Genomic DNA, 24,921 nt, shown 5'->3' with positions numbered 1-24,921 from the left:
TTTCTTTATCAGGGCATGGTTTTTCAACCATTGAGAGGTTTATAGAATACAAGATCCTGCTATGTTCAGCAATTATTTTTTAAAATGGATGAAATTACTCAATAAAGGAAAACACTCTTAAAGTCTCTTTCCCAAAAAGATGTTTCTCATACATATGTTAATATCATACTACATTCCTTGATAGATAGAGCCACAGGGATAACTTTGCTCAATGAACATTTATAAGGTAAAAAACAGGGAAACCTGCTTGCCAAAGGTGTTCTCCAGTGACATGGAGGATTTCCTGTCTAATGTCCAAATAGAAGAGAAATTCTCAATGGATAGATTCTCCAGATGCTCATTCATGTGTTATATCTAATATCTCAAAGATACCCTTTTGAGGTTATAGAGTGAAGTCTCCAAACCAGAGCTGTATTAGAGATGTATCTGAAGCTGTCTATGAAAAGCCTTATGCTAGACTAAAGTTCTTTTAGAATATTTTCCCTTTCTTACATGAGGGCAATACTAAAACCACACACACACACACACACACACACACACACACACACACACACACACACACACACACACACAGACAAACAGATTCACATTCTCCCCCAGCTTCCTTTTGGAAATTTGTTTGTAAGGGAAGAAACCTAAAGACACCATCATGTCATGGAAATTTCCCCTAGGAAACCCAAACAAATGCATCAGAAACCTTCCCGTGACCTGGAGGCTTAAATGGATCTTACCCTCTCTCTCTGAACAATACAAACACCTAAATGTACAAAAGGCTTTCAATGTTTTAAATTCTATCTTCACTCTTTCTACACCTTAAAATATCATATAACATTGTGCCTGAATGACCCTAATGGTGTAGCACAACTCTTGGGCTGTACTTGCTCTTAATCAAAGAATAACCCACTTCATTTTCTAATCATGTGATTTGGTAGGAGAGAGTGACATTAAGTGAAAAGTACCCTGGCTCTGAGTTAATGAAACTGGTTTCAGATTTTGTCTCTAAAACTTTCTATCTGTATAACTTGGGATAAGTTCCTTTCAACTCTTAAATTTGTCATCCTGTGATATCATTTATACCACTCAGGTGTCTAGATATTAGTTTTGATGGGCTGTCCACTCAATTGCATGTTCATCCAGATAACAAGCATTAATTATGCAAACAATGTTTCTTATAAGGATAGTTATGCTGAACTCTTTGGAGTAGTGGTGGATCTGATTTAATGTGCTCTGTAGTCTTGGAAAAGTATAAGTGAATGACCTTTGACAATCCTTCTGCCTGGGGCATAAGTCTGCTCTAGACAAAACAGTTGCTAAGCTAAGTCTGTCTTGACAGTTTGCTTATATGGGGCATAGTTTCACTCAGAATTCTAGGAAAAGAAGTTATTGAAATTAAGTCAGTGTTAGAGTTAGGAAGGCAGTTGTCATTTGAATAAGACAAGCTAGAATACTGGGGTAAATGGACAATATCTCTGCATATTTTAAAGAATTGAATAACTGGAGTACTTTTAGGTTAGTAATTGTAGATATGTAGAAAAATAGACCTATTCTGTAATTATGAAATAAATAAAATTTGCTGATCATAATAGAGGGTGATAATATAGCTACCAACCTAAGTTAGGGTGGGGTCATTAACAGATTTCTGATCTGTGCTAACAAAACTCACATACTTTTCTTGTGTCCCTATCTCTCTATCTCTCTGTCCTTCTATCTCTCTCTCCCCCTTTATTCCCTCTCTTTCTGCATGGCACTTTATGAGAAAATTAGTTGTATAATGAGAGCCTGGGATGAAGTGGTCAGCACAATGCAATCCACAAATAAGAGGATCTGGAGACTATCATCTTCATCTACAAGAAATTCCCGTTGCCTCTGGCCAGAACAGGTTGTGCTGATGACTACCTCTGTCAATCACAGATTTCCATGTTTCATGCTTCAGTTGATAATGATAATCTCATGATCCAGTGGCAAAGTGACACTCTTGTTTAGAGTGTCGAGTAATCTTGCATGATCTTAGCATACAAATGGGAGATACCATGTTGGAAGAAGATCAGCATTTTCCTTTACTGAGTACACACACACACACACACACACACACACACACACATTGGATGGATATATATGTATGTGTATACATATATATGTATGCACACATATGCATGCATAAATATATAAAACATATTTATATGTGTATACATAGGTGTGCACATACTTGCCAAAAATACTATTTTATGGAGAACTTGCATGGGGCAGGCAATCACATGGTGGTCAGAAGAAGTGATACAAGGACACTCTTAAAGTCTCTCTCAAGAACTTCAGGTTGGGTTGTGCTACATGGGCGACACTAGCACAGGACAGCTCAGCATGGTGTGTCCACATTAGAAAGAGTACTGTGCTCTACGAGCAAAGCAGAATTGAGACAGCACAAAGAAAAAGTAGGATGTGCAAATTTGGAACAACCACCCCAAATGTTCACACAGACTATCTGGGCCCAATCTGTGGTAGAGCATTCCAAGCTCATATTGGTCTGATCAATCACAGTCAGACACATTGACATTTGTGTTTATTATGATAATGTCATTTTGGTCCTCTTGGAGAATGAAGGACAACAACCAACCAACCAACCAACATGTGCATATGCAGGGATATCTGTACAACACAACTTAATACATACATGTAGGTATACACACAAACATATATATATATATACATGTGTGTATACGTTTGTATTTACACATTTAAAAAAATGAATGAATAATAACTATAGTGTGGGTTGTACTCACTGTACCTATTCACTCAGCTGTGATACTATAAAGTTTATAGCAGATAATTTCTTATTTCATTTTCATATCTGTCAAATATGCTTATTATTATATGTGTATATAGACTTTTCACATGAAGATTTTGTGAAAAACATGTAGGTAGTTTGGTAGCTAGTTTATTAAGTACATACTTGTGCTAGGAACTGAGGTAAGCACTGGAGATACAAAGAAAGGAAAAACAAAGTGACTGATATCCAAGAGCTCACCAGTCAATTGGAGGAGGCAATTTGCAAGCAATTATGGACAAATAAAGTATGTACAAGATATACTGGGGCAGTTTAAGAGGGAAGGCACTAAGATTATAAAAGACTGGGAAAGGTTTCTCAAAGAAAGTGTAATTTTAACTGACACTTGAAGGAAACCAAGGAAGCTAAGAGAGGGTGATGGGGAGGGAGATTCAGACACAAGGAATAGCCAATATATACATTTGGAATAAGGAGGCAGAATGCCATGTTTGAGGCTAGAACAGAAGGGAAGTCAATGTCCCTTGATCATAGAATATACAGTAGGGAGTAAGGTGTAAGAAGACTGAAAAGGTAGGACAGAGGCAGGTTTAAAACGTCAAATAGAGGATTTTGTATTTGATCCTGGAGATGATAAGATGATAAGATCCTGGAGTATATAGTTCATAATTGTCTATTAAAAGTGAAGAGAAAGTGGGAAACTTGATCAGATCTGAGTTTTAAAATTGCTTTGATAATTGAGCGTATGATTGAGTGGAGTGGGGAGAGACTTGAGGCAGAGAGATCAACCAGAAGGCTATTGCAATAGTCCAGATGTGAGGTGAGGAGACCCTGCACCAAGATGGTGTCACTGTCAAAAGAGAGAAGGAGACTTACAATAGAAATGTTGCTGAAGTAGAAATGAGAGAGCTTGATGACTGATCTGATATGATGGAGCGTGAGAGAACGAGAAATTGAGGATAACACCTACATTGCAAGCCTGGATGACAAGAAAGATGGCAGAACCCTCCACAGTAATAGGGAAGTTATGAAGAGAGAGACTTTGAAAGCGATGAAATCTGTGTTGAATAAGTTGAGTTTAGCAAGGCTATGGAACATCTAGTTCAAGTTACTTAATTGAAAGTTAGAGATAGGATACTGGAGAGAGGTTAAGATTGAACAACTAGAATCATCTGCATAGAGATGCTATCTGAAACCATGGGAGAGTATGAGATCAGTAAGTGAAAGAGTAAAGAAGGAGAAGAGACAGAGGACAGAGCCTTAGGAGACTCCCATGATTAGTGGGCTTGACATTTCTGAAGATTCAGCAAAGAAAACAAAGGAGAGACCAGATAAGCAGAAGAACCAGGAGAGATATATTAAGGAGATGAGGAAAAATTACGCATGGATCAATAATTAGTAATGTCCTCTCGATCACTTTTTATAATAACAATATGATGTATGATTTCTTCCAACCATTATCATTTGTATCTTCTTTCTTTAATTGGTTCGATAATTCTTTCAAAATTGTGTCTTCTCAAATATGGCTTTCTTGCAATTTAATACTAGATTGAGTGCATCTGGTGTTTCCATCTTCATCCTAAATACAATTTCCATTTCCCAATATAGCACACTAGAGACTGATATGTTTGAGTCTAAATATAGGGGTTTCACTGTCAACAATGTAGAAAATAGTTTATTATGGAAATGTTGACAGTTGTGTTCCTTTTTCATGGCTGTTGTGTTCTTTCCAGGTATATCTTTAAATGCTTTTGGAATGATATGGATAAGTGAATTGCCTGCTTAGCTTCCTGTAGACTCTTTCCCCCCTCCATCACTCCTCATTTTATTAAAAAGTGATCATAATCTTCCATCATCCTCTATATGGTTTTACAAATAAGTTCATATTCTAAGCATACTACATATTTATACTGTCCAAGGCACAGTATTATTTGAAAATATGATAAAGATTGGATTCAATATCTTTAGTGTTATGTATTTCTTGTTTTGTGGATTAACTTTCTTTAAGCAGGTTGGGACTTCTACCAATGTCTTCTCATCTTTCTCTCTTCTCCTGAACATGCTTTTATTTTCATCTTCATACTAATGAATCAGTTCACTTCAGGAATCCATGATGTTCAGACTGCATTCATATAGATAGCTGATTCAGAATGACAACATCAAACAAATCACTTCTTAGGTAGTAAGATGCTTGATTTTACTAGGATCTGAAAAGGGGAGGATAATGTGTTTAGGTTCTCACCATGTCCAATATCTTCCAACTCTCTTCTCTACATCCTTATTATGACTTCAAATCTTTCCCCTAATCCCTCTTCTCCTAGTCTATCAGCCCTTCTCTGGTCTTGTAGTACTCCCTTTATGTGAATAGCTTGATAGTTATTTAGTTCAATGATTTATTTTTCTCTTACCCTTTACACTCTTACTTCTCTGTCCTCTTAGCACTCCCATTGTCACTCCTCTGCTCAAAGCATTCAGTGGTTATCTAATGACCGTAAGATAAAATAGAGACTCTTTCACTCTGGCTTTGAAGGTCTGTCACAATGTAGCTCTTATTTACATCCCCAAACATATTTCATAATACTACTCTTTATAAAATTGATATCCCCACCAAACCAAGCTACTCAATGTGTTCTGGACACAGAACTCTCCTTCACCACATCATTGCATTCACACAAGCCACTCCTTGTTCCTGGGAGGCACCCTTATCCCCAATTCTTATAATTCTTGATTTTCCTAAAGGGTTGGACTCAGGTATCACCTCCTTTGTGAAGCCTTTCCTGATTTCTCCTTTCCCCATTTAGTGTCCTCTCCCTCAATTTCACTTGCATCATACGAATATGTATGATGTAGACTCATAGATCTAGAGGTAAAAGAGATAGTGTGGGTCATCTCATCCAATCACTCATTTTACAGATGAAGAAAATGAGGCTAAGAAAAACTTAGTTAAAACTAAAATTAAAACAGAAAAAAACTAAGAAAAGTTTCCCAAGATGATATAGATAGTAAGCAGTAGAGCCAGATTTCAAATCGGAGTTATACAATTCCATGTCTGACACTCCATTATATCCTTTTGTGTTCCCCCAATTAGGATGTAAGCTTTTGAGAGGAGGTATTTGGTTTTTTTTTTTGTCTTTATATGCTTAGTAACTAACACATAGTAGGTTCTTAATATTGAACTGAATCAAATAGTCCAAATGGCTCATCTTACAGACAAGGAAACTAAGATCAGAGAGACAGAATCATTGCACAGCTTGGGGAATCCCCTAAATCCAGTGATTATGTTGGACACTTTATCATGTTTTTCAAAATGAGAATTTCCTTTTTTTGCTGGTATTTTTGCAAAAGGGAATGATTTTGTACTGTCTTAGATCTTGCTCCACAGAATAGAACAGATGTATTTATGTTATGGATATGAAATGGTGAAATAGAGAATTGACTAACAAGAAAGCTAACTGGATGAGTTTGCTGTCATATAAAACGATTTGTTTAAGAAATGCTCGGCTGCAATGGTTGCTTTAAATTAGGTTTTGTAGCTGCGGCTTCAAAGAATGATTTCTTTTACTGGGATGCTAGTTTTAATTTCACATGCTACAGAATAATGTGGTGCATATCAATATAAACATCTTGTAGCTCTCAAAGTCAATAGTTAATTTCCATCTACTGATGTATAGTTACATAAAAATATACATCAAAGTTGATGTATAAACATGGTTTGTAGACCCCAAATATATATATATATATATATATATATATATATATATATATATATATATATGATATGTTTCCTGTTTAAATCATAAGGACTTTGCAGAATTAGGATGAAAGGACCATTTTCGACCACTATCTCTTAGAAATAATTCAGGAAGAAACAAAACTATTTGATTGCAAATCAGAAAAAAAAATCATTTGCCAGAAGGAATGTGGGCTTTGTTAAACCAATTAAAAATATTTATCTTCTTTGGTCTTTGTCAACATATTGATTCAAAAAGGCATGCTTTGAAAAGCACTTCTTGTTGTCCTTCCCTGGGGATAATATGAAACATAGGTAAAAATGATTTTCACTTATAAAGTGCTTTAGTTTTTCCATAATGTATTATTTTAACAGGATTTCAAGTTTTTGCAGGCACACAAGAAACGCATTTTTTCACATGGTTCAGGCATCATTTTCACATACACATGCACACACATCTGTATACATACATACATGCACATGTCATATACATGTATGTATATGTGTGAAAAAATCTTGCACCAGTGAAGAGTTGCATACTGCAGAGTGAGCCAGGTTTTCTAAGTTCTATCACATAATTCTACAAATTCCTGAATGAAAATGTAAAAATCTCAGTCACTTAATTGTAACAAGAAATGCATCATTATGAATTGTTAACGTTAGAGATAATTCGTTTTGGCTCTGTCTCTCTTCCTCCTTCCTCTTGCTTGAAAGTGAATTACAAATAAATCCAAAGCAGAAAGCATTATACATTTCTTTTTTGGTGAGAAGAAATTAAAATTATGAAAATTACTTTATTGCTAGGAGGCAGAACACTTGATACTAGCTAATTGTTGACCAAAATAAGTTAAGCCTCTTAAAAATAAGTGATATTGTAATAGTTGTTTTCTTTTTTGGGTGGGGGGAGTCAATTTTAGAACTACTGAAACTTTAAAATGTCTAAGTAGTTAATTATGTGTTTTGTTAAAAAACAAACATTTCTTCATATGGAGTATAATCTGGTTTTTACCAAAGACTGGGACATTTCTGTATATATGGAAGGTGATATAATTCTTGGTTGATGGAGAGTGTGTTGACCATGAGGTTGAGTATCTTTGAAAGGGACTAAGTAAGTTCCATAACTTTTTCAGTGAGACAAATAGACAGAGGAAAGGAGGAAAGAGAAAAATTTGGAATTTTGGATATGCAAGGGAAGGACTGGTTTGGAATTCTAGAGGCTGCAAAAATGGACCTCAAACTTTGTCTTCAAACTGAGTTATTATCCCATTCCCAGCTGAGAGGCTTATTGACCCTTGTTTATTCTTTTGTATATTATAATCAGTAGAATATCTCTGATTTCTGTTTGCTATTTGCTAGGATAATTGGGTTTACTCAATATTCATCATTCAGGGTGGTCTTTCGTGTAACTAGTGTTTGGTGGGAAGGAGCTGTGCTAGTAAATGTCAGCTAATGTTCTTACATGGTCCTTAAATGATCAAGGATAGTAATTCCTTTGTCTAGAACTCTATACCGCTAGTCTGGACTATATATGAAGTGTGACAGTCTCTCTCTCTCTCTCTCTCTCTCTCTCTCTCTCTCTCTCTCTCTCTCTCTCTCTCTCTCTCTCTCTCTCTCTCTCTCTCTCTCTCCTCTCTTAATTCTAGCTTAAATTCCCTCTCACATGATGGAGAAGTCTTGGGAAATGCTCATAGAATGTACTTCCTCTCTTTGACTTCTTAGCACACACCCCTGACCTCCAGCTATTGTACTATTACAGAAATTGTATTTGACTCACCTCTCTGAAAAAGAGTGCTAGATTTCAGATCCTAGTCATCCATGCCACCCACAAGCCACATGTATACATTTAAGCAACTCATGTGGACATAACTATCTTATGGATACAATTAAAATTAATGTGATTTTTTACATCTATGACCTAAGCATTCATTTTTTAAATTACCATTTTCTCAATTTTGAATTCTTGTTTTTGATTATGTGATTTCAGAGGGAATACGTTTTTCTTACTATAAAGAGAAAATTAGACTCTGAAGAGTTACTGGCCTGAATTGAACAGGGCTCAATACTCATAGTTGTTGATAACCCCATAGGGAAAACAAGAGTATATTTGGGACCTTCTCTTGATGATAACAACTGGAAGAGTGAACTTGGCTAGAAAAAACAGTTTGTGACAATAAATGGAGGAATTGATATTTAAATAGAGCAGAAATAGAATGTCAGGAAGACAATTAATGAAAAGTGACTTGACTGTATAGAAATTTAGTGTGTGAATCAGTCTGTGATTCAGAATCAGAAGTGATTCCAGTGCAGATTACTGGACCATTTGAGGCTGGCCTTGGAGTACTATCCAGCAGTTTGTGGGTGTTTTGGCTATGTGAAGATTCCCTGGAGAACTGGGTTTGTCCCTGGGCTGAACTTTGATTTGGAAAGATCTTAGGAGAGGGGAAGATTTAAAAAAAAACAGAAGACATTTTCTGCCCTAGCATCCATGCATCCAGCCAGCAAGACTGAGTGTGTATGTGTGTGTTAGCTTTTAGTGTCAACTCCCAAGGAGAAACTATAATATTTAGGGAAATTAATGACAAACCCTAATAATTTGAAAGATTTAAATGATACAACCTTTACTGTCTTGCAATTTCTTTGTGAGAAACATTTTAAAGTATTGATTAAAATATGGTCAAATAATTTTATATGGACTGAAAGTAATTCTTTCTTAGAAAAAATAGACCTGTTTATAATTTCAATCTCTGTAAACATCATGTTCTTGCAATATTTCATAAAATGCCACTAAACTACTCCCAGATTCTGCAGGGCACACCAAAAATGATAATTTAATTAAACATTAAACAAAGAGCATAAATAAAAAGGAAGGGAAACAAATAGGAAAATATTCTCTGTACTAATACAAAAGGAATATAAATCACATATACTTCCCAGGAAGCTATAATCAAAGTTCCTTTCAATTCTCCTCTTTCCCCAGTTTAGCAGAAGGAACTTATATCCCATAGTCCAAGCAGTAGCAGCTTACAAATTGGTTTCATGTTTTTCTTGGGGTCACTCTTAGTAGGCACTTGGGGAAACCTGGAACATGGTGGAAAACTCTAGTCTCTGTAGTTCATATCATGGCCTCAGTGTTAAGTTTTGACACATCCCAGTCAAAACAGCAAATAAACATTTTCCCTATTCCAGCTACAGCTGCATATTTTGTGATTTCCTTCCATTTAACCCTGTATTGTGTGTTTGTTTGTTTGTTTTTGATATCCTACCTTGTAGACTCTCTTCCTCAGAGCCCTCATCTTTTGATTTCAAAACACTACTTTTAAACATCACTCTTTGGGAAATACATTCTTGTTCCCAAGCTTTGTTGGAAATGAAATCCTGTGGACATATTCCTTATATATATAAAATAGATTGTAAATGTAAAATGAAAGATGAAATCTACTCCATTTTTTTGTGGTCTACAAATATTCCTTTGCGTTATGACTGTGGGGCATGTATCATTTATTGAATTTTTATTGGGCATTTTCAACTGAGTGTCCTATAGTAATTTCCAAATTAACACTCATTATATTCCCCTAACCTCCAACTTGCCCCTCTTCTCAATTCCCCTGTTTCTTTCTTTGTCCCAGCTCCTTTCTAGCCATCTAACTTCAGACATTTGGCATCATCCTCTACTCTCCACTTTCCCTTAAACTCTTCCACATCCATTCTGTCTCCAGAAATACCTTCTCTATGACTTTGTCATGTTGACAAACATTTGTTAAACACCTACTACTTCATAGGCGCTGTACTAAGACTTGAAGATACAAAGACAGGTGAAAAAACAATCCTTGCTTTCAAGGAGCTCACAGTTTATTGGGGGAGACAACATGGAAACAGCTATGTACAGGCTTTCTCCCATATCTGGAATACACTTTTTCTTCGCCTCCATCCCCAGCTGTCAATATCTCCTTTGTCCCCAGATTGTCGTTCAGTCATTTCAGCAATGTCCAGTTATTTATGACTCCATTTGGGGTTTTCTTGACAACAATATTTGAATGGTTTGAAATATCCTTCTCCAGCTCATTTTACAGATGGGGAAACTAAAGCAAACAAGGTTAAATGACTTATTCCCTGTCACACAGCTAGTAAGTGTCTGAGGCTGAATTTGAACGCAGGTCTTCTTGACTCTAGGTCCAGTGCCCTATCCTCCTAGCTGCACACCCCCAAATGACCTGTTGTATACAGTTATATGTGTGTGTATTATTGGTCCTGATTCAATGTAACCTCTTTAAGTACAGGGGCTATTTTTTTTGTCTTTGTATCCTTACCATCTACCCTAGGACCTAGAACACAGTTGGCACTTAATAAATACTACTGATGCTCCTTACAAAAGGATATTTACATAAATACTATGTCAGAAACTAGTATAGTTTATATTCTATGGTATATATATGTAATATACATACATATATATATATAGTATATGTAGTAGGTGCTATATTTGTGTTAAAATGATAAACATGCAATAACTAAGTCCTAAAATTCAGAGATAGAATAGACAAATGCATATTAATTATTGTTTCTTTGAAAATAAATTCCTCCTCTATAATCTGTTGATGTGATGATGACAACGACGGCGACGACGATGATGAGGATGAACATTGATGTTACTTGGGGCATGCAAGTCTGAATCTCTCTGTGGGTCTTAGTTTCCTAATTTTGGGATTGAAGCAATTAGCCTCCCTGAACATTAAAGATGTTTTTCACTGTTAAAATTCAACTGTATGTGAGATGACCTCTAAACTGTCTTACAGATTAAGAACCTTTAATTTTATTCTGTACTTTATCAAAAGTGAGTAAGATCCAGGGGTGCTCATGTACTTGAAAAGCTATGATACTATACAACTATTTCTTAAAGAATACATTTTATCTATTCTTCATGTAGTCGCACGCAGACATGTGCGGGGTTCCTCTTCCTGGGAATATAATAGTCTCCCATTAATTAATTTTTATAAAGTACTTTGCAGAAGGAAAGTATCATATAAATGGTGATTATTGTCATCTTCCATACTCTCTGCTGAGGAGCGCTAAGTTCAACATTGCCATAGCATATTGCTAGAATTTATTGCTGAGAATAAATTTGAGCCATGATTTGTAATAACACCAAAGAGCTGTCCAAAGAGCTTATCTGCACTTAAAAAGTTTACATAAAATTACACTGTAACATGTTCATAAAAGCCATTTTGCATGAATATTTTACATTTTATGAATTATTTCAGTGAAAAGTTTTCTACCTGGAAGCTTGATCATAGGAAATTTTCTGAACAAAGCATGGTTACTGAAACATGGTAGTTTCTAGTATTTGAAAGACAGCTATTTTAAATATGAAAGCTATACTATTGATCTACTTGCTAATCACCTTACATTCATCCTGTAAGTATTGAACAATCAATAATAAGCAGTTATTAGGCACCTACTATGTGACAGGAACTACTAAGCAACGAGGATTCAGAGGCAACAGTAAAACCATCTGCCCTCAGTGACCTAATATTCTAGACTATTCCTAGACTAACTCAATTCAAGTGTCTAATTTGTATAGTTTTTATATTATCTATCTATGTTTTTATTATTTATTTATGACATGACATCATCATTTCTCTGATGGCATTGTCTTCTTTGGCAATGAAGGACAAATACAACAGTGATTTATTTGCTAAACAAATAATTTACTATAAGAAGCTTTACCACTAACAAAACTGTTCTGAATGACTATGGTAAAAATCACTAAATCTATGAATGCCTCAAAACAACCCTCTAAGACTGAAGGTTTTAGAGAAGTTGACAGAATCTCCAAATCAGGAGTTAACCTACACCAATAAAATCAAAGGTCCAGAGCTCCCTGTCTCTCTCTGCCTCCCTCTATCTCTGTCTCTCTCTATCTCTGTCTCTTTATTTCTCTGTGTCTATCTCTTTCTCATTTCTACCTTTCCTCTTTATCTCTGTCTCTCTGCCTTACCCTGCCTCTGACTCCCTCTGTCTCCATCTCTTTATCCCTTTGTCTCTGTCTTTCTCACTTTCTCATATTTCTCTTTCTCTGTTCTCATTATGGTCCTTATGTTGTTTTGATTCACCTTAGCCAAGGTAGCATATAATCGTCTTTCTTTATTCCAATCATAAGAGCACATTTGTGACTCCCGTCTACTGAACACTGGGATAGTTTTTTAGACATCCCATCTTGTAGAATCTCCTTCCCTGCACCCTTATCTTTTGGTTTCACTACACTATATGTTTATATGCCACTCTTTGGGAAATATGTTTTGGTCCCAAGCTTTGTTGAAAATGAAATTCTATGTACATAATCCTTGAACATATAAAACAGATTATAAATGTAAAATGCATGACATAAGCTTTTATTTTCTTATTGCCTACAAATATTCCCTTTGTGCTATAACTATTGTCACACATGTCATTTATTAAGTAGTCAAGTATTTTACACCAGATATCCTATAGTCATTTCCAAATAAACACACATAAAATAGAATTCACCATATTCCCTCCAGTAGCAAACCTACCCCTCTTTCTTGTATATCTCTGTTTCTCTTTTTCTGTTTCTGCTCTCCATCCCTCTGTGTCTCTATCTCTTCCTCTAACTCAGAAATTCTTATCTTTGTGTGTGTGTGTGTTTATCAAGCTAGCAAAGCCTATGAATACTTCAGAATTATGTTTTTAAACGCATAAAATCAAATATGTTAGGTTACAAAGGAAACTAGATATTAGAAAGTAAATGTAATGTTTTCCTATTCAAGTTTATGGCTCTCCTACCATCCCCAAGTAATCTGTGGGCTCCAAGTGAAAACCTATTCTACCTCCAGCTCATATCTCTTTCTTTCTCTGTCCCTAGCAGTTATATCTTATCTCTACCTATTAACTATGTGCCTGAATCTCTATAATAATGAATCATGCTAAATGGAAAAATATGATGTCCTTTTATAGAAATTTGTCGAATTTAAAGTTCTCATTTTAATTCAATCATTTTCCATAGATATGTGCAGGTATGGAATAATAAGTGGCATTCCAGGTATCTGTATGGACATACTGTAAACAATTCTCTATTATAGTATTTTATTTATTACACTCTAAAAACCCATTGTTTCTCAACACATTTAACGAATTAAATAGCAAAACATGGTTCAAGAAAATATTTCATTCTAAATAAGAAACCGAAGAAAAATACACTTGTAAAAGGAGGCTTTTTGTGAAAATTTTCAAAAGAAAAATAGGTAGACATATGCAAACACATTTTGTTTTCATGCAACATACAAGTCAAGAAGTTATACACATTTTAGTACTCAATATTTTGAATTGAATCATGTAGTCAACCTAAAGAATTTCTTTACATAAAATTCAGAATATTTTAATGTTTCTCTGAAAGTAAGAAGACTAGAGTACAATTGACTTCCCTTCCCCTTTGCCTTTCAGTAAATGAAAATGAGTAATTAATGCTAAGCTAGTAGTTTTCACAAGTTGTACAAATCTGTCCACAAGTTTTATAATTTTTACATAGATGGATAATCAGACATATAATAATTTAGGATTATTTTTCCCACCAGACCTTCATTCTAATAATTCTGTGATTATGTTTGTTGTCATTTCAGGAAAATTATTATTCAGTTAAGCCAAATTTTCCTGTACCTTAAATAATGGGACCAAGTCCATTTCAAGTGAATTATTACTGATTTAATATTAAAAATATTTTTGATGGAAATTGTAATTAACATACACCTCAGGCTAGAAGGACGAGTCTGGTGAATTGCTTGACTTCAGGAGTTCTGTCTGAGCTGCAACAGGACTGAAGCTGATTGAATATTTTCACTCAGTCTGATAACAATATGGTGCACTCCAGGAAGCCTAGAACCACCAAGTTTCCTAAGGCATGGTGAACTAGCTGTTAATGTGGGAAACAAAGCAGGCTAGCATTACTCCCATAACTAATGAGATCCAACCTATGTGTGGATTCTTTTTTTCACCTTGAGTAAGATAAGGAGACTCAGTCTCAACGATGATAATGATGGTGATGTTGATGATGATGATAACTGCAAAGGTTATTTTAAAATCAAGAAGGCAAAATACAACTCGTATAATTATTTTACCATACTCTTTTAGGCAGTCACAACTTCGTGTAGCATGTCTGTAGTTCAGTGGTCCTGTACTTATGTAATCTGGTAATATGGAAGATTTTATTTATTTCACATACATTAATGGAGGCAGACTAGTACAACAGATAGTGTGCTGCTTTGGGAGCTCTGAAGACCCAATATAGCATATATTAGCTATATGACCCTGGGCAAGTCATTTAATTTCTGAGCAAATTGGTGCTCACAGGCCTTAATAGAGAGGAAAATATCCTCATTTGGGCTTATTTGTATTAATGAAATCAGAGATTTAGTCTCTATGTTCTATCCCCTACCTATAGAAATCCTCTTATATACACACATGTGCACTCTCTCTCTCTCTCTCACACACACACTGCTATTAATATGGTCCTTCAGCAAAATAATTCATGAATATTTTTGTTTTAAAATTATAATGACAAAATTCAAAAATTCAGTGGAGGTTTTTGTCATAATCATTTATTGAATAACTTTGCCCTTTCCTAAGTATTACAGACTGAAATGCCTTAAGTATCTTTTTAAAAAGTAACTTTATTTTGGTTTATTCTGAGTTTAATCACTTTCTCCCTAAAGATTATTTTCATACACACAGAACATAGAAAAGGCATTCTTTATAAAACCAAGAATCTATAAAAAACTATAAAATTTTCCTATATGCTTAAAAATCTACATTACCTCCAAGTAGAGGTATGTTTCTAAAGATATTTAATTCAATATGTTACTTCCCTTTTAAGTTTGAAATGATGGTTGTGATCATCTGGAAATAATCTAGTCCTTTAAGTAAGATAATCTTTTCATTTTTATCTTTGTATTCCCAACATCTATTTGAACCCTCATATATAGTATATGCTTAATAAATGTTTACCGTATTAAATTAAGAAAATACTTCACAGCCTGAAGTGAACTTATCTAGCTCAATTGAAAGTGAACCCAAACAAATGATTCTGATGTCTGCATTTTTTTCTCAAGGATGGTTTTGTGAATATAGTCAACTTGTTGAATAGTTACACCATTTTGACCATGGTCATGCAGCAGAGATTAGTTTATTAGTCTATCTATAAATATTGAAGAAACAAAATAGATGAAAAAACCCATTGTTCAAAATGTACTATACATCTAGAAAAAACAGCATGTTGTGGTAGTCTGTCAATGCACAGTTTTTGAACAGGTGTGCAGATGGACAATGAGTTGTGGTCAGAATGGAGGAGAGGGAATAGGAGATATGTTAATTACATTTGGGAAATAGCACAACAATCCCAGGTTGCTTGCTTCCATAAAAGCTCATCTCTGTGATACTAATCTTCTTCTGGTGATGCCAGATGGCTGCTAATGATGGTGTATTGCTATCTTAAGGTGGCTTCATCTTCATTTTGCTGAAGATATCAATACAGTGGAGGACAAACGTTTGTTTCAGAAAGAAATCTGGGATCATGAAAAGCCCTTTGCAAGAACAAAGGGAAAAAGAAATAGTGTTATTCAGTGGAAAGGTATATGCTCCATTTATAAACTGGTTATATCAATATAATTTAAAGAAGACCCTTAGCATGTTGTTTGGGGGGGGGGGCATTGTGCCAAACTTATGGTCAAGTGTAGAGAAGAGTCATCATGAAGGATGGACAAACTTAGATGACTTGCAAGCTATTTAATTAGAAGAAATACTGACATTGTTAAGAGTGCAGAGCCATTGTCTCATTGGAATAACTTGCTCATCTAGAATTTAAAGATTTACATAATGCTTAATTTGCAACAATCTTTTGATAATAGTTTTAGAGCTGAGGACATTTAGTCTAGTTTTACAGGTGAAGAAATGTAGTTCGGGAGAGGTTTTGATTTACTCAAGATTAGGATTTGAAATCAAATCATCTAACCCCAAATAGAACTTTCTGTTGTGATATATCATGCCATAGTTTGGTGGTGCCAAATATTATTTTGATTTTACTGATAAGGAGCTGATATTTCAACTCAGATCTGTGGATTATAAGTTTAATGTTCTCTTCATGTTTTGCCATATTAAATACATGAAATGTGCCAAAATATTGAATACAGTTTGAAATAGATGAGCTATTAATTAGGCCAGAAAATATTTTGATTAAAATAGATGCATATTTATTACAAGTATATTTATATTTCTTCCACCCCCCCCATGGGAAAAGAACATGAAGGAGAAAAAAGGATGCTTGTTAATTTAACAATAGTAACAATAATGAGGAAATAGATGTGTTATTAGCTCTCCACTCCTAGACATATTGTAATAATATTTTCCACATTTTAAAACTAAAAACATAAGAGAAGAGCACAATCTGATCATGCTGTAAGGTTTATAATGCTCTGGAATTTTAATTCTTAATAAAAGTAACACTACTTTTCCCCTTTTAAAATACGTGTCATGGATCTTATTTTCTTAGAGTATTTGCTTCAAGATCATAACTGAGATATTTTTTCATGTTTATGGGCACTCTTCCAAATATTACTGTTTGCAACTTTTTCATACTTCCCACTCTCTACAATTATTGTCCATGTCCTTCCAGAAACTGCCCCCAGAGAAATCACTCAATGGTCTAGAAGCCTTATTCTAGATCTTTTGATGACACTTACCATTCAGTCTTGCTTCCTGATTAACTCACCTCCCTTATCAGTTGGGTATATATTTTATAATGTATTTTACTTACTCTAAGGCTGCAGATGCCATAATAATAATAGTTAACATTTATACAGCTGTAAACGTTTACAAAACACTTGACAAATGTTATCTCATTTTGTTTTCTCAACAACTCTGAGATGGAGGTGCCATTATCATCCCCGTTTTACAAATAGGAAAACTGAGTCTGAGGGAAGTTGGAGGTTAAATAATTTGCTCAGGATCACATAGTTTTGATATGTCTCAGTCTGGATTTGGATTCAGATCTTTCTGACTTCAAGACTAGCATGTTCACCGTGCTACCTAATAGCACGGTGATATTAATTTAAAACAGTCTTTTGATAAAAGCTTTAGAGCTGAGGTCATTTAGTCTAGTTTTACAGGTGAAAAACCTAATTTTTTTTGTAGATGATATGCTGACATAACCTCAGAAGTTATCCTTCTATTGCATTTTGGCTCTTCTGCAGTTTTAATTTTTCTAAGCTTGTGGAATTCCAAGACATTTAGTTTTTTGCAGTGATTTCATCACTGGGAGAAAAAGATGAAGATATAAGAAAAGGGAGATTCTCTTATTTTGTTTTATGGGAAGTAGAATTTGAGATGATTACAATGGCCTTCAAACTAGATTTTTAAACATCTAAACAAAATAATAGAAATTATAAACAAAAATACAGTCTGCTCTTCTATTCAATTCTGGACCTACCTCATTATCATCTGCAGGAGCTATCTAGATTATATGTACTAATGTTTTGACTCAATGACTTATCTATCCAACTGAATATCACATAATCAGGCAATATAAATTATTCATCCACTTTGTTTTTGAATGTGCATTGCTTAGTATTTTTATGGATTATTTTTTTTTTTGAGGGATGATGAATCTCATCCTGTGGACTGGGGCTTGATGAAATTAGCACAAGGTCATTAGTCAACAAGAGAATCTAAAGAGCTTTCTCATCTTTTTTTAAAAAAAATATGTATTCTGTGCAAGCCATCCTCCATGACACTGATTTAATACCTTTAGTTCATGTCTTGTACTTGCTGCATCTCATGGAGGAATCTTGGATGTTCATAACATATGCAAAAGAAAGAGAATGTAGAACTATTAATGTCGTTTTTTTAATAGATGTGAAAGTAGTCCAATGAACTAGTTGTCTTTGATCTCGTCCCTTCTCTTTTGGAATTTACTCTTAAAGGATTCTAGAATGAGAACTAGGAGAAATATTAGACTCAATCTAGTTCAAAGCCTTTATTTTGCAGATCTAGAAATTTCTGCTAAATTCATTGTCTAAATCTTTTCCCATTTATTAATTAGGTGTTTGGGAATCTAATTCTTTTAACTACTTAACAAACAAACAATCTAACGTTTTTATGAGAAACTTTTCCTAACTCTCCCCTTAATTCTAATCCCTTTCCTGTGTTCACTATATCCAATTTATCCTGTATATCTGTTTTTTTGGAACATGGATGTTTTCAGATTGCCAATCCTGCCATTCCCCACTCACCATCTTAGATTATGAGTTCCTTGAGAATATAGTCTTTTCCTTTTCATTATATCTCCAGAGCTTAGCACTGTGCCTGGCATATTGTATGTGTTTAATAAATGCTAGGTGACTGGATGCTTGTTGACCATCTGATGGTAAAGTAAGCATCTCTCAAATGACAGAATAAAACTCAACGACACTTCAGTCATGACTTGGCAAATGGTTAATGCATGGTTAGTGTAATCCATAATTGTATGTAATAATATTTTATACCATTATATCAGGGAGTGATTTCTCATCTTAACATATTTATAAATGAAATAATAACCTTAAATTGTTAATTAACTTTAATACATTTTGGCTCATCACTGGAAGTTGGCCACGAGGTGATTTTTGTTTTTGGATACCAAAATCCAAGCAGATTGTTGATTAAGATGTGGAGGGAGAAAGTACACTGGCAAAATCACTTATCTTTTGAAATATTGCCATATACAATTTTCTTTATATCCTTAAATGAGAGAGTCCATAAACCTATTGTGTGTACTTTTACAAAAAGAATCCATCCCAATCTTGACTTTTTACATGTTGTACAGTTTTGGAATTCAATCCAAAATATTAAAATTCTACAATATTCAATTTTTGGCAATTTTTGTTTAAAATTTTGTCATACAAAATTTCTTATCATAGAAAAGAAAAATTATCCTTTTGATAGAAAAAAGATCTTTTTCATTTTGAAGAAAGAGTGCTTGGTTGCAAATCATTATAACATGCATATAATGGGAGGTCAAAAAAGTTTCAATAAACTAATATTTTATGTTATTTATTGTCAATTTAAGAGTTGAATATCTCAAGGGTTTCACAATTAAAAATGATCATTTTTGTATCACCAAATTATGGTAATGATTTCCATGACAGTTTTACTAAATGTGGACATAGAGACATACCAGATTGTGTTTTCAAAACTCTTTAACTCTAAAAACTCTAGACTGTAAGAAAGGGAAACGTAGATATGCTGTATAGTTCGATATTCTTCTTTTTGAACCCAGATCTACTGGAAGCAAATTTGAAATTTCAGAGCAGAGTATTATGCAAAATAGTAACCATAAACAGATATTTAAAAGCAAACAGAAACTCAAGTTTTTTTTTTTATTTTTACTTCATTTGTGATGAATTTCAAATCCTATGTTGGATAGTGATTTTAACCTTAAAAGTACAGGATAGTGTTCTGTCACAACAACAACAACAGTAACAAAGTTGCTATCTACACACTTGTCAAACAATTTATAATATTCTTAATCAAGCTGTAAATTGCTTTCCACATATTCAGGACATATTCAGTCTGTACATGCAAAGAATAGAATATTAAGATCAGAAAAAAATGGACACAGAGGCTACAAAATGATTTATGAGTCTTAAAACATTGAGTTCTTCAGGAAAATAAGATTTCACAGAAAAACCTGAATTGCCATTTTGCCTCAGAGAGTGGGTGGCTTTCAAACTATTTGTGCGTATGGCCGTGAATCTAAGGTCCTACCTTAAATACAGTGTCGCATATCTCCACTCTTGATGGAATGTTCAGCCTTGGGATGGAATTTTGGGATGGAATAGTGTTGAAGTAAAAAAAAAAAAATCGTCCTAAGAGAGGAATAAGGAAGATTTAGAATGGTATGAATTGTCTTCTGACTTTGAAGTGTGCCACCTTTAATGCATCTGTTTGTCTTATATAGTGCTTTTGGAGTGTTATGCCTTGATTTAAAGGCTACATTTAAATCCACCTTTCATTTTAAAAAAAACTGATTGAGCTGAAATAAGAAACTCATTTTTCTTTCTCCTTTTAGATTTCTTCTCTTTTGAACTGGTGTATTTTATTATTAAACCATCAATGTTTATTTCTGAAGTGTATAGGTTTATATTTCAAAGCTTCTTAAAAAATTAGACAAACAGCTAACAAAGAAAAACGATGTCTTTTTTTGGATGCCTATTCTGGTCTTCTTTGTATACACAACATGTAGAGGATGCTTCAGAACTTTAAATTAATTTTAAAAATATTTAGGTGAAAAATTAAATATTGTGCTAAAATTTTGTTTTAATTTATAATAGTTGCATTTTTGGGTGATCAAAAAAGAGCATGATAATTTGAATTTAGTTGAAAATTTTAATGAGACACTACTAACCATGAGACTATAGGCAAATGACTAAAATTCTCTGGACATTGACTTCCCCATTTGCAAAACTAGTATTGGGCTGGGTAATATTGAAAGACTCATCCTGCTTTAACATTCCATATGTTTCCTGTTACCAGTCCTAATAGCAACAGGTAGAGAAGGTGCAATTTAGGATGAAATTATAAATTACAGAAGCTAGTGACTATGATGTGGAAATATTTTTTTTATCCCCTATTGTTTCTAGCATTGGGCTGGTCACCTAGTTGTTCTGCTGAACTCAGCTGAAGATTAAATATTCACAAGCACACTGATGCATGGAGATATTCATATAGTAAAAAGTTCCTCATGACTAAGGACAATTAACTTTACTGTCCTCTCTTCAAGAGTCTTGAGTTCCTTACCATTTGAATAATGTTTTCTGCATTATATTTTAGTAAACTGAAATTCAAAAAACTCCCCCAATAATCCTTTAAAAAAAGGTTGTCATTAGTGGCTAATGACTAAAATATAGGACTTTGCTCTTGGTAATCACTAACTGGTTAAGAGGATTATTGTTATTATAAGTTCAGTTGTTTTCATCTGTGTTCTTTTTTTTCAATCCTATGAAGTTAGAATTTAGCAACAGCTGGGGCATCTACTGAAGATGAAGTTTCCTACTCTCTCTCTCTCTCTCTCTCATTCTCTCTCATAGTCTCCCACTAGTGCTGCTCACCTTGCTTCTGAAAATAAAGGGATAAATTATTGTATTTTGTAAGAGGCTTACATATATTTTAATAACAGAGCCATAGGTTCTGTTGATATTCATACTGTAAAATAAACAATGACAACTTTTATTTTCCATCTCATTGCTGCTCTGCATGGCATTCTGTAAATAAATGGAAAGACTCTAACCAAGAAACTTTGATCTAGGGTATCTAAGTATGATACTAAGCTTGGAAGCAGGAAATATACACCCTCAGATGTAAAGACAAATCATTCTGCCGCTACTTCCATTTTAAAACAATCCTTATGTACATACCTGAAGAGCCTGGAATCCTTTTAGAATCTAAGAATCTACATTTTAAAATATAAAACTTAAAGGAATTCTAAAGACAATGCCGTCTGCAGGTGTTCCTCTTATATTTTTGATGTTGCCCTGAAAAATTAATGGCAAATTAAATTTTTCCTAATTTAGTCATTTATTACCTTCAACCTGCATTCTCATGCCAGGGCTGATTTATCTTTCTTCCTGATTAATCTTCATTTGGCTGTGACTCCAAGCACTTGAGCTCCAACTTTCTTTGCCGTCCTAGCCTCTCTGTCAAAAGAGCTATAAACAAACACTTAAACAGAGAACACTTTGTTTACCAGAAATCATCTGTGAATTCTTTTGTGATCTGAATAGCTACATCTGAATTTCCTCTCTGTGTGTAAATACACTGACTTTCTGAAATCAGAGCAGACAGGTACAATCATTTTTAGATAATGAAGACAGTAATTACAAAACTTTTGGAAATTTTGAAACTATGATAAAGTTGTACTTGCTACAAAAAAATGTGATAGGGAAAGAAACACTGAATAAATCCCCAAATTCAGTCTCTCAAGGGCTAGGAAAATTAATGTTAATGGAGGCAGATCAAAGCTAGGGAAAAGAACAAAAATGTACATGGGCACAATTCTGCTTAATGAACTTTTCAGTGCCTTGTACCTACAGTAACCCTTTGATATTCATGAATAATTTGTTCTAATATATTCCGTATGTATACAAGAAGAAATCAGACTGATTTTAATGAATAAAATCAAAATATGCCTTTTTTGATGCATTAATTTTTCCCTTATGTTCATACATTAGCTTAATTAAAACATTTTTCTAGTAGAATCTTTTATGCAAAGTTAAAAAATGTAAATATTTTCATCCATCCTATTGTTGATTTGTGGAAAAAAAATAATAGTAGCAGATATATCTCTCTCATAGTTGTGGCTGAAAAAAATAACAGGTATTTTCCATAGAAACTGTAGAATCCATACAATTTGGGAAATACAATGTTTTAACTAAATTTTGAAAAAGGCCAGCTTCTCAATGATAAAAGCAGTAACCTTGAATCATCAGTATGTAACCATGGCTTTTTCTAGCATCTTGCATTATTAATCTTCTGAAACAATGATAGGTTGCAGGGGATGGGGGGAGGCAAATGCACTAAAATGGCAAAATACTATACCCATGAATAAAAGGCACATCATATTACTCACTTCACACATTTTACCATATTAAGTTTGATTTTTCACAGGAAACAGTGAGCTGTTAAATGCATTAGCCTGAAACCCAAACTGGGTTTGGCATTTTCTTGGTCGCCATTTCAAAATTTCAGGAGATACACTCTAAAAGGTTTAACCATCAAAAAATGGATTTTAAAATTCTACATTATCCACTGCTGACTAAAAGTTCATGGTTCAGTATGAAAGTTATATGTGTTCATTTCAAGCCTTAAGCTAATCAGATATACTCCATCTATATGATATATAGTATTTATCTTTTCATATAAATATACTATTTGCTGTTATATTTTTTCCTCATTAACTTTTTTTATCTTGCATCATTAAATAGTATTTGAAAAGCTAAGCTAGGAGTTTGAAAATTTCGGATATTAAATTCATGTTGAAGATGAAGATACACTTATAGCTAAAACATTCTCAAATTTGAATACCTTACATAAACTTCAAAAATGAGCCTACGTTTTAATAGCTGGAGGGCTGGAGGGGAGTGACAATTTTAAAGTCACTTATAAATCACTTTTCAAAATGATTCATACAAATAAATTTTGAAGAAAAAGATACTTTTAAATGCATGCCAACATCTACTCAGAGACTTAATTTTATAAATGCTATTTTATATAGTCATTAGTCTATATGCTTATATTTTATAATCCTCCTATCATATTGCTACATTTCTCAGCATTTGATCGTAGAGAGGGGAGTTACCTTCTATAGACTTCAATTTCTTATTTTGATAAAAGGGAAAAATGTTTGATTCATTAGAAAGTATAATTTGAATTCCCATACACTACTTGTATGGCCCTTTTCCTTGTTGGAATTACACTTATTGGATAATTTATCATATTTATTTATTATTATAATTATTGGAATGCTTACTGCAATCCTACATGTACAGGAAACAGTTTTTTTTTTTTGTTAGAGAAGCTGTTTTTCATTATGTATTTGATCTATTTTCCAACCAAATTATTAATTTATACTTTCTAATAGAGACATTATTCCTAGAAGAGATAGCTGCTATATCTTTGCAAAAAAAATCAGATTTCCCTTTTTTATTTATAAAATAGGCTAAAAAATGTGAGAAATTAAATATATATCACAATTACCTCTTTTGGGAGGCAAGAGTGCTTATTTGAAGACAAATATATTTTTTAAAGAAATACTGATATATGTACGTAGGTGTACATTATACCCACATATATGTATGTGTTCCGAGGCATGTAAGACTTGCTTCACTTGCAAATTGAAAATGTTTGACAATACCATTGTCACAATTAGGATGTCTGATTATTCTTTATTGTACATGCAATTTGTGGACTTTACAGTAGGATTTTAGAATTGTAACTCAAAGTTACTGTCTTAAGTTTGCCATTTGGTGTCCCCAAGGGTATAAAACAATGGTTTGGATAGAGATAATCCACAGTAATCCCAATGCAGAAATCAAGGGGAGAAATAGTCACAGCAATAAATTATTCTTTTATCCATTCTTGTTACCTTGATTCCTCCAAAATTTTTCAAATCCCCTCATTAGAGTCACTAGAAATTTGACCTCCCCACCCCCATCCCCAAATATCCTTTAAAATAGAACCAAAGAAGAAAAAGTAAGGTGACAAAATCAGGTCAATCAACTTTGGCACAGCAAAAATTTATTTTTACATCTATAGGTAAGACAATAGTAAGATGGTGAATTTTGAACCAAGAGACACACATTTTCAATTTCCTTTC

The sequence above is a fragment of the Notamacropus eugenii genome, chromosome 7 (assembly GCF_028372415.1).
Source record: "Notamacropus eugenii isolate mMacEug1 chromosome 7, mMacEug1.pri_v2, whole genome shotgun sequence".
NCBI classification, from domain to species: Eukaryota; Metazoa; Chordata; class Mammalia; order Diprotodontia; family Macropodidae; genus Notamacropus; species Notamacropus eugenii.
The sequence above is the reverse complement of the archived record's forward strand: the minus strand, read 5'-3'. Positions refer to the sequence as shown.